The sequence below is a fragment of the Dreissena polymorpha genome, chromosome 7 (assembly GCF_020536995.1).
Source record: "Dreissena polymorpha isolate Duluth1 chromosome 7, UMN_Dpol_1.0, whole genome shotgun sequence".
Classification (NCBI taxonomy): Eukaryota; Metazoa; Mollusca; class Bivalvia; order Myida; family Dreissenidae; genus Dreissena; species Dreissena polymorpha.
Window position 1 is genome coordinate 45,487,392 of NC_068361.1, and position 12,192 is coordinate 45,499,583.

General features: G+C 35.0%; 1 protein-coding gene across 4 annotated transcripts in view; it reads left to right on the top strand.

The window, feature by feature from the left end:
• Window positions 1-12,192, top strand: part of LOC127840063 (uncharacterized) — a 110,817-nt gene that overhangs the window by 66,893 nt on the left and 31,732 nt on the right. The gene's annotated exons all lie outside the window — the stretch shown is intronic.

Consider the following 12,192-nt stretch of genomic DNA (forward strand, 5'->3'; position numbering starts at 1 on the left):
TAATACTGAAAAACACTTCTATTCTCAATATGAAGCTTTTTTTAGCATAACAGAAACAACACCAATTTCCCAATTTTAGTCAAAACACCTCCAATTCAAAGGGACACAACCCCATTCCGAAAATTGTGGAAAAAAACACTGCGCTGTGCTAAAGGGTATTTGTTGTGTGGTTCATTTTCATTTAAATGACGGGTACCATTCATATCACTCCCATGCTATCTTTTTCTCAATTTTTTGGCATTAATGCACAACAAAACAATTGTTTGCATGGTTTAAATTACAGTAATTATGTGTTTAAGGTTTATGTTTCTTTGTTTGTTCAGATCATATAATCTTATATGGTAAAAAACTTTTAAATCTTTTATAGAGCCGCGAGGGTTAGGTGTTCAATATTTGGTGTGAGACATTGTTGGTTGTGTCTCTTCTAAGGTTGTTCAAATCATGCCCTTGCCAAAATAATTCCCAATTGAAGGTTTAAACAAATATAATCTTTTTTATATATTTAAAAAAAAATAAATACAAGATTTAGTAAGTTTCCCTAGGCAGCTCTATGGCTTGAACGTTAGTAAATATAATATTGACAACTTGTCAAAACTAAGTTATAAATTATAAAGTATTTGTGAGCAAAAAATCAAATTAACCAATTTCATAAAGTGAAGACCTCACAACGGGAATTTCAGGGGTTTTCGCGCAAATTTTTCCCAATTGTGCTGGTACCGGTACTTTTCCAAATTGGGAAAAAAAAATCGCTGACATGTTGTGTGGGGATGAAATTTTTCTTCAGCCATTCTCCCCCTACCATTTATTTAAGCAGGGCAATCATCAGTTATTGTCATAGATCACTTAGAACTTGCACACTAGCGAACCAAGAAAAGTGTGAGTAAACTGACTGCCGTGATATGTCTGAAATCAGGCAAAAATTCCTGAAAATAAATTTATTACACATTTTATAAATATCACAGAAAATTTCATATAAACAAAAACTTGGGAAACACTACTGATTTCAGGATAATCTCTTAAGATGTTGTTTGCTACTTAAAAGAGTTTAATTTTCAAAAATAAGCTAGTTGATGTTCATAGTAAAAATATTCTATTTGGGACCAGCAGGCACTATCAGAAATGCACATTTGATAGGTTCCACATAATTTTGCTCTCTGCTTGTAATCAGCAAGGCGTGAATGGTATAAGTTGTTAAATATTTCTTGTGGGAACTCACATGGCAGATTGTTTAACCCTTTACCAATTGGATACGTATATTTATGCATTTGTAGTCCCTTAAAAAGTTAAATTTTATTAAATACCTTTCTTACCAAATTCAAGTTTCTAACACTTCATTTAGCTCAGCGTTTTCGGAGAAAACCCGAGGTATTGTCATAGCCAGCTCGTCGTGTCGTGCGCCGTCCGCGTCGTGCTAAAACCTTAACATTTTGTTAATGTTTTGAACATTGGCTCTAAAATCAAATTGCTTCCACCTACAACTTTGAAACTTCATATGTAGATGCACCTTGATGAGTTCTACACGCCACACCCATTTTTGGGTCACTAGGTCAAAGGTCAAAGTCACTGTGACCTTAAAAAAAAAACAACTTCTGACAAGCTTTCATTTATTCAAAACTGCACCCGTAGCCGAGCATGGCACCCGTTATGCGGTGCTCTTGTTAAATCCTTTGCTAGTGATGAGCGTGCAAACAGCATAAAACCTGAACAGGCTGCGAGTTACTCGCAAGCTGTTCTGGTTTTATTCTGGTTGCAAAAGCCATTTACACTTTGCTTCTTATGGGGGAACAAGTTAATTGAAATAAATGTTGAATTTCAGTCTTTTGCAAACGATTTTTTTCTGACTTTGGAATTAATTCCTGCTGAGCCAACAATACCAATGTTGGCTGCTCCAGTGCAGTGGTTGAAGATAAGAAAAGCATGGACTGTGCACATATTTTGCATGCTATAACATCGATCCGGACATATCCAGTCACGCTGGATTGAATAATAAAATTGCAGCCGGAGAACATTAAATAAAAGTTCTTTTTAATTTTTATTTTTGAACACTTTACCCGGTCGCCATTTTGGTTGCTTTGGTTACAAATTTGCTGAAGCAAGGGAGCAAGAAAGGTGCCAAAAATTGACCTCCATGAAAATTGTGATCCCACAGCACCGGTAATATCTCCATCATGACTTACGGGTGATTTGTGCAATGGACATCTAGATAGATATCTTCAGGATTATACATTGACCTGACAATGTGTTTGCTGTAATAACCAATTTATTGGTGAACGGTTTTGCCTAGCCAAAGATTTAACTCTTCAATGGAGATTGCTATCAACTAAAATCTTCCAAAGTGAAAGAAATGCATTTATTTTATAAGAATACTTGTTTTGACTATTCATTTTTTAAATCTCCTTTTCATTATTCCAATTTGCTAGATTTTTTAAAGCAATTTTGGAGTGAATGGGTACTGGACTCGTTCACAAAGCAGAGAAGAAGATAATCTGTTTGCAATAAACCTGGGATAAGTAAAAATCTCTGACTACGGCCATGGCTCTCTGACTTTAGTTTGTATATTGCCCTATAAAAAGTAAATGGGGATTATACAGGCACAAGTCTAGAGAAGATTGTTTAGACTTTCTGACAAACAATATTCAAACATGCCTGGACTTTCCTTATTTTTTAAGTTGTGCATATGGGATCTTAAAACTACAACAGGTAGGCACTTTTTTCAATGTAGAATTTCATTATTTTTATGCCTCCTTTCGAAGAAAAGGGGTATATAGTTTTCACACTGTCCGTCAGTCTGTCAGTCAGTCTGTCAGTCTGTTACACTTTTCGTGTCCGCTCTCAAATTCAAATAGTTTTCATACGATCTTTTCGAAACTTGGTCAGAAGTTGTATCTAGACAATACGATCTTTTTGAAACTTGGTCAGAAGTTGTATCTAGACAATATCTATGTCAAGTTCGAATATGGGTCATGACGGATCAAAAACTTGGTCACGGGATCGAAAAAACAAATCCAAGGCAAGTAATAAGCTTTAAATGGACATAATTATCTGACCTTCCAAATTATTTATTTTTGTTTAATAAATCAAAGCGGCGCAGTACATGACCTAGTCTCCATAGGTCACTTAGAACTTGCACACTAGCGAACCCAGGAAAGTGTGAGTAAACTGACTGCCGTGATATGTCTGAAATACTGTTGAAATCAGGCAAAAATTCCTGAAAATAAATTTATTACACATTTTATAAATATCACAGAAAATTTCATATAAACAAAAACTTGGGAAACACTACTGATTTCAGGATAATCTCTTAAGATGTTGTTTGCTACTTAAAAGAGTTAAATTTTCAAAAATAAGCTAGTTGATGTTCATAGTAAAAATATTCTATTTGGGACCAGCAGGCACTATCAGAAATGCACATTTGATAGGTTCCACATAATTTTGCTCTCTGCTTGTAATCAGCAAGGCGTGAATGGTATAAGTTGTTAAATATTTCTTGTGGGAACTCACATGGCAGATTGTTTAACCCTTTACCAATTGGATACGTATATTTATGCATTTGTAGTCCCTTAAAAAGTTAAATTTTATTAAATACCTTTCTTACTAAATTAAAGTTTCTAACACTTCATTTTTAGCTCAGCGTTTTTGGAGAAAACCCGAGGTATTGTCATAGCCAGCTCGTCGTGTCGTGCGCAGTCCGCGTCGTGCTAAAACCTTAACATTTTGTTAAGGTTTTGAACATTGGCTCTAAAATTAAATTGCTTCCACCTACAACTTTAGAACTTCATATGTAGATGCACCTTGATGAGTTCTACACGCCACACCCATTTTTGGGTCACTAGGTCAAAGGTCAAGGTCACTGTGACCTTAAAAAAAACAACTTCTGACAAGCTTTCATTTATTCAAAACTGCACCTGTAGCCGAGCGTGGCACCCGTTATGCGGTGCTCTTGTTAAATCCTTTGCTAGTGATGAGCGTGCAAACAGCATAAAACCTGAACAGGCTGCGAGTTACTGGCAAGCTGTTCTGGTTTTATTCTGGTTGAAAAAGCCATTTACACTTTGCTTCTTATGGGGAACAATTTAATTGAAATAAATGTTGAATTTCAGTCTTTTGCAAACGATTTTTTTCTGACTTTGGAATTAAATGCTGCTGAGCCAACAACACCAATGTTGGCTCTTCCAGTGCAGTGGTTGAAGATAAGAAAAGCATGGACTGAGCACATATTTTGCATGCTATAGCATCGATCCGGACATATCCAGTCACGCTGGATTGAATAATAAAATTGCAGCTGGAGAACATTAAATAAAAGTTCTTTTTAATTTTTATTTTTGAACACTTTACCCGGTCGCCATTTTGGTTGCTTTGGTTACAAATTTGCTGAAGCAAGGGAGCAAGAAAGGTGCCAAAAATTGACCTCCATGAAAATTGTGATCCCACAGCACCGGTAATATCTCCATCATGACTTACGGGTGATTTGTGCAATGGACATCTAGATAGATATCTTCAGGATTATACATTGACCTGACAATGTGTTTGCTGTAATAACCAATTTATTGGTAAACAGTTTTGCCTAGCCAAAGAGTTAACTCTTCAATGGAGATTGCTATCAACTAAAATCTTCCAAAGTGAAAGAAATGCATTTATTTTATAAGAATACTTGTTTTGACTATTCATTTTTAGCTCATCTATTTTTTGAAAAAAAATTATGAGCTATTGTCATCACCTTGGCGTCGGCGTCGGCGTCGGCGTCTGCGTCGGCGTCGGCGTCCGGTTAAGTTTTGCGTTTAGGTCCACTTTTCTCAGAAAGTATCAATGCTATTGCATTCAAACTTGGTACACTTACTTACTATCATGAGGGGACTGGGCAGGCAAAGTTAGATAACTCTGGCGTGCATTTTGACTGAATTATGTGCCCTTTTTATACTTAGAAAATTGAAAATTTTGGTTAAGTTTTGCGTTTAGGTCCACTTTTTTCAGAAAGTATCAATGCTATTGCATTCAAACTTGGTACACTTATTTACTATCATGAGGGGACTGGGCACGCAAAGTTAGATAACTCTGGCGTGCATTTTGACAGAATTATGTGCCCTTTTTATACTTAGAAATTGAAAATTTTGGTTAAGTTTTGTGTTAAGGTCCATTTTATTCCTTAAGTATCAAAGCTATTGCTTTCATACTTGCAACACTTACTAACTACCGTAAGGGGACTGTGCAGGCAAAGTTATGTAACTCTGACTGGCATTTGGACGGAATTATGGGCCCTTTATACTTAGAAAATTGAAAGTTTGGTTAAGTTTTGTGTTTTGGTCCACTTTACCCCTAAAGTATCATAGATATTGCTATCATACTTGGAACACTCGCAAACTATCATAAGGGTACAGTAAAAGGACAAGTTGCATAACTCTGGATGTCATTTTTACGGAATTATGGCCCTTTTTTGACTTAGTAACTTTGAATATATGGTTAAATTTTGTGTTTCGATCCACTTTACTTCTTAAGTATCAAGGCTATTGCTTTCAAACTTCAAATACTTTCATGCTATCATGAGGTTACTGTACCTGGCAAGTTGAATTTTACCTTGACCTTTGAATGACCTTGACTCTCAAGGTCAAATTATTAAACTTCTCTAAAATTGCCATAACTTCTTTATTTATGATTAGATTTGATTGATACTTTGACAAAAGTACTCTTACCTGACATACCACAATAGACTCCACCCAAACTTTTTTTTTTTTTAAGATCATCTCACAAATGACCACCACACCCTCACACTATACCCCCCCCCCCCACCCAACCCCCTCCCCAATTTTTTTTTTAAACGGTTAAAAAAAAAAACTATTTATTTTGATTATTTTATGTTTGAAATACCGTCCAACCATCGCACCCAAGAATCCCCCCCACCCCCCTCCCCCCACCCGAATCCCCCCCCCCTATTTTTTTTTTTTTTAAGATCATCTCACAAATTACCACCACACCCTCACACTATACCCCCCCACCTCACCCCCCCCCCCCATTTTTTTTTATGAAACGGTTAAAAAACACAAATATTTATTTTTATTATTTTATGTTTGAAATACCGTCCAACCATCGCACCCAAGAATCCCCCCCCCACCCCCCCCCCCCCCCCCCCCCCACCCCCGATTTTTTTTTTCCTTTTTTTCGCATTTTTGGAAGAAAATGTAATAAATGTCCACACCCCCACACAATGCACCGCTCTTCACTCCACCCCTCCCTCCTTTGTGATTGAAAATGAGAGTCCCTTCACCTTTAAAAAGAAAATAGATGAGCGGTCTGCACCCGCAAGGCGGTGCTCTTGTTTAAATCTCCTTTTCATTATTCCAATTTGCTAGATTTTTTAAAGCAATTTTGGAGTGAATGGGTACTGGACTCATTCACAAAGCAGAGAAGAAGATAATCTGTTTGCAATAAACCCGGGATAAGTAAAAATCTCTGACTACGGCCATGGCTCTCTGACTTTAGTTTGTATATTGCCCTATAAAAAGTAAATGGGGATTATACAGGCACAAGTCTAGAGAAGATTGTTTAGACTTTCTGACAAACAATATTCAAACATGCCTGGACTTTCCTTATTTTTTAAGTTGTGCATATGGGATCTTAAAACTACAACAGGTAGGCACTTTTTTCAATGTAGAATTTCATTATTTTTATGCCTCCTTTCGAAGAAAAGGGGTACATAGTTTTCGCACTGTCCGTCAGTCTGTCAGTCAGTCTGTCAGTCGGTTACACTTTTCGTGTCCGCTCTCTAATTCAAATAGTTTTCATCCGATCTTTACGAAACTTGGTCAGAAGTTGTATCTAGACAATACGATCTTTATGAAACTTGGTCAGAAGTTGTATCTAGACAATATCTATGTCAAGTTAGAATATGGGTCATGACGGGTCAAAAACTAGGTCACAGGGTCTAAAAAACAAATCCAAGGCAAGTAATAAGCTTTAAATGGACATAATTATCTGACCTTCTAAATTATTTATTTTTGTTAAATAAATCAAAGCGGCGCAGTACATGACCTAGTCTCCAATTTTTTACTGTAACAACTTGCTACGTATTACTTCATGCGGCGTTGGGAGCATTTTTTTCACTACAGTCTCTTCTAGCTTCTACTTGTCTTAAAAGGCTACAGCATTTTTTGTACCACCATATAAAATACATCGCTTCCTTTACTTCAGAAATCTGGATTCTCGGCGACTCTATAATACACTGGGCGGGAGTGCGCGCTCGACAACGATCAATACCTAGCCTAACTTTGAACAGTACAGTGCAGTGGTGTGGCATGACTGACTTTGCTTGGATTAACTTCTTAGAAAGACTAGAATATTTAGTAACATTTGTTTCAACGCCTATATGCATCGTAGTCCACATCGGTGGAAACGATATTGAAAAACAGTCTAATATTAAAATTCGAAACTTGATAAAGACTGGAACTGCAAGACTTCGCTCAACTTATCCAGATTCAAAAATTGTTTGGAGTGACATTCTGCCTCGAAGAGCTTGGATTGGCGAAGGTCCATTAAATAAGAAGCGGCACTGCGTAAACCGTTTTGGACGTAGAAGATGTTTGAAAATGAAAAACGGTTTCACACTGAAACCTATTGAATGTGCTTTTCCTGATTTGTTAAGTATTGACGGGGTGAACCTAAGCAATGCAGGATTAGATACTTTTCTTGATGCAGTTCAACTGTGTCTTATTTCACTTGTGGATGACTGCTGAGGACTCTTTTTAGGCCCAAAAAAAAACCAAGAAAATATGTCCGTTTTGAGAGCATTGCCTACATAAGGAAAACTATATCTTTCTGTTATTTTAAAATGATAAAACCTTAGGTTTCTATTTCGTTAAACCCAGGGTTCAATTTTGCTAAATAGTAAAATCCTAGAATTCTATATTTGTTAAAGGGACTTCTTAACAGGTTAGCAAAATGACAATTTTCTTTTTACAAACTTGTCAAAGATTAAAAGAACAGGCATGCAAACTGTAAATAAAGAAATATTTGTTCTTCTGTGGATAATCATGAAACAAAATCAGTAGAATGTGCCGTGGCATTGTGGATATGGTGTCGGCCTAGCGAACAGGAGGTTACAGGTTCAATCCACACTATCGGAGCGTTCTTTTAAGATCTCCCGCATAGACACCAAGTACTGGTTCTAGTCTCAGGAAACGGACTTGAGAGCGCTTCAAATAAGCCTTAGGCTTTCTATGCAATTGAGCTAAATTGGTAAAATAGTTAGCGTTTGTAACACTTAAAACACTTGTAAATTTGGAGCATATGTGTATTAATAACATGGCATTTAAAATATATTCTTTTATCCTCACAAAAGCTGATGAAAACAGTTCAGTTCATTAGGGTCTGAGGTGAACTACTCCAAATATTATAGTTTTATGTGGTAAATACATTAAATGACCTTTTTCAAAGAATGGAAAATCTGTTAACAAGTCCACGAAATGATAAAACTCTAGGTTTTATTTTAGTAAATGATACAACTACAGGTTGCCATTTTCGTAAAATGGTATAAAATGGTATAATTCTATGGCTTTGTGCGTAAATATATAATGTTTTTGTGAGACTATGGAATATGGCCTAATAACGCTTGATTGGTCATTGTCAGCATGGTTACTACTTTAATGTACCCCGGGTACTCTTAAGTATACTTAAATGTACCCCGGGTACAGAAAATAAACTCAAACGTACCCGGCCAATTTAGACTGTACCCGAGTTTTATTCCAGCCCCAAATCAGATGGCGTAAAACGCGCTATGGAATAAATAAACAAAATTCTCTTTGAACAACACATGCTTTTTGAGTAATGCTTTCAATAATATAGAGGCCCCTTCATAAAATATTGACATAAATATGAACATGATTAATTGTTTTTAAAGCCTTCAACGCTTAATTTAGCGTTTAAATTCCTGGGTACGTTTGAGTATATTTTCTGTACCCGGGGTACATTTAAGAATACTTACATGTAAGTAGTACCCTAGGGGACAATGACCAATGGAGCCCTAATAACAGAAACTCATGGTTTCGATATGTTACAAAATCCTCCCGCTTAGATGAGGTTCAGTTTATACCGATAACTCCTCTGAAGAGGGGTAATGGATGTGAGCAGTGGAATGGGAGCATACATTAAAGAAATATTGAATATTTATGACAAAGACATTATTTTTTGTTTTATATCAAACACAGCATTATGGAGAAAAGAAGATGTCTAAAAGACGTCTAAAAAAAATACTATTGTTTCAAATATTGTGCAAGTGGCTATGCTTTAAGCCACATAAAAGTACTCAAAATCAACAATTAATTTCATATTTCATAAAATAAAATTAACCCATAAAAAATAAGTGTTTCTTTTAGCAATAGTCAAAATTTCAACGCTAGATGTGGTATGGTAAATGTTCCAATTTCGTTGCAGGAAATTAACATGGAATATATTGTGACACAAAAATAAAAAATAGCATTTTGTATCTCATTAAATCTATGTTACCAGACCACATTTAGCATTGAAATTGTGTCTGTTGCTATAAGGAACACTGAATTTTAACGGGTTATCTTTATTTTAAAAAATATTATAAAAAAAATATTCGTTAAGTTTTAGTATTTATGTGGCTCTTATATTACCTCTTCCCACCTTTAATTTTGGTTTATTTGGTTTATGTTTGCTGAGATATAATTAGCAAGTGAAAAGTAGTGTTTTTTACAAGCAATCTTGCATATTGTTTCTTTACTTCTTTGTCGTTGTTCATTATTGGTTTGAAAGTGATTATGTATACAATTAGTCCCCTTGATTTAGTTAAGATAGTGTTGAAAACATGCATAAAATTGTTTGAGTACTTTTACCATCTGCAATGATTATTAAATAAATCTTTTTGAAGTCAGAGGTATGTTTTCCCACATTTAAAAAGTTGTTTTGGGGGGTGGACATGTCATTTAAACATTTATTGGACTGAGCATATTATTGGGCTGAAAATATGTATATATATAAGTGCCATGTTTGAATTTTTGTGTCCCCCACCACTTTAGTGGGGGACTTATTGTTTTTGCCCTGTCTGTTTGTTTGTTTGTTTGTTTGTTTGTTTGCCCCAACTTTAACATTTGCAATAACTTTTGCAATATTATAGACACCAACTTGATATTTGGCATGCATGTGTATCTCATGGAGCTGCACATTTTGAGTGGTGAAAGGTCAAGGTCATCCTTCAAGGTCAAAGGTCAAATATATAGCTTCAAAGCGGCACAAAAGGGGACATAGTGTTTCTGACAAACATATTTCTTGTTCAAACATATTCATGATTTGACATTAGTAGGCAACATGACTTGTTCTGTATATTTTTGAATGTTTGATTTTAATTATTGTTTCATTTAGAAATTGACCAGTCGCCAACTCCGCCCACATTCTGTCGATCAGCCAATCAGATATCGACTTTTCACACACCCCTCAGCAACGCTTATCTGGCCGCCATTTTGTCCGACAAACAAAGCGTGTTGTACATATGGAATGGACGTAATTTTTAAGAGTTTACACAGATTTTATATCAAATGCATGATCATTACTGTTCGATCATTATTCAAAATTGTAGCTGCTATACATACTTTATAAAAGGTTATTAATTTATCTTTATTTCTTGAACATATGAACGAGTAATGAGAAAACAAACACAATAAATAGTTTTACCACACCAGGTGTGTGTTCTATAAAACGTGTTATACCGTTTGATGCACAATATTATTAAGCAATTTGGGCAACATAATAATTGCCACACGTGCTTATTAATCTCAGCGTAATTGTCGATGATTAATAAATAACAGTATGTTGCGTGGATCTCAGAATGAAGGAACATTAAGGCATTGTTAGGTACTGTACACAAGAAAAGAAAACTATTTAATTACTTAAATGATTTCCAATTATATATTTATTTTCTGTGGATCATAAACAAGGGAAATCATTATAAATTGTTAACTTAAATATTGTTTTAACTAAAGTAAAAACAACAAAAAGGTGATTTCAATGCGGCTTAGCCAGCTTAAAGTGACTTCAAGTGTAAAATGTACGGCTTATAATACAACAACAGCATTTCTAATACAACATATATTGATACGGGGAGAAATGTGAAAATTGCAATTAACATATAAGGCCATCTTGTTATAAATAAGCAAATGCATAATATGCTAAATGTATTCAATTCGAATGTTTGTGAACAGCACCGTAATACCAACATTTCATTTTTTGATAGTGAAATGTAACAGGTTCGCATTAACATAAATGAAATAAAATGCATATTAGACTATCTGTTAATGAAACCATGAAATTAGGCCTGTATTAAATTATGGTTACAATCAAAATTTAATTTATATCTAAATAAACAAATCGGTGTCTTTTTAAAAATAACACAATAAAACAAAGATCTAAACATTTTTAATAAACAAAAAAACCCATCATGATATGGATATGTCATTTGCATTTAATAAAAATATTTTCAAAATTATATATGAATAGCCACCGGGTTCACTGTCTGACGGTTGAATACAAGTTCAAAATCAATATAAAATAAATGCTCATTTTTAAAACGGATTTTTCATCACCTCCCTATATACTATGTATAAGAAACGTTTCTGATAGTCAGTCTGCCGTTAACTCATTTATTTTGATTACGCCATTTCTCTCTAAAGTTTTTATGATTGTATTAACGTTTTACAGAGCAGTTTAGTTTAGTGTGCGGCTTTAATAATGTATATGATAGAAAAGAGCATAATACATCATTACAAATATAGAATTTCCCTCACGTAATCCGCTATAATTGCGATCTGCTTGTCGGAGTTTTCTAATCACTAGACCACGTGACTATGTGGGCGAAGCGATCGATAATTTGGCAACTGGTCAATTACCGTAATAACTCTTAAGTTTTTGGACATTCTACATTTTTGGACTACCCCTTTTTTAACCAAAATAATTACATGTATATTTCATGACTCTAATTTTTTCGGACATACAGATTTTTGTCCATAATTAATTACTCAACATTTTCTGACAGTTTATTTTACAATGCTATTTTATCAGAGTTCTGCCCTGGTGAGCTTATCTTTCGACACTGCCATTATGCATTTATACAACCGGATTAAGGTAATAAAACCTGGCAGACAAGCCTCTTAAGGAATTGGACCATTACATTTGCCTTATTGGGTAAAT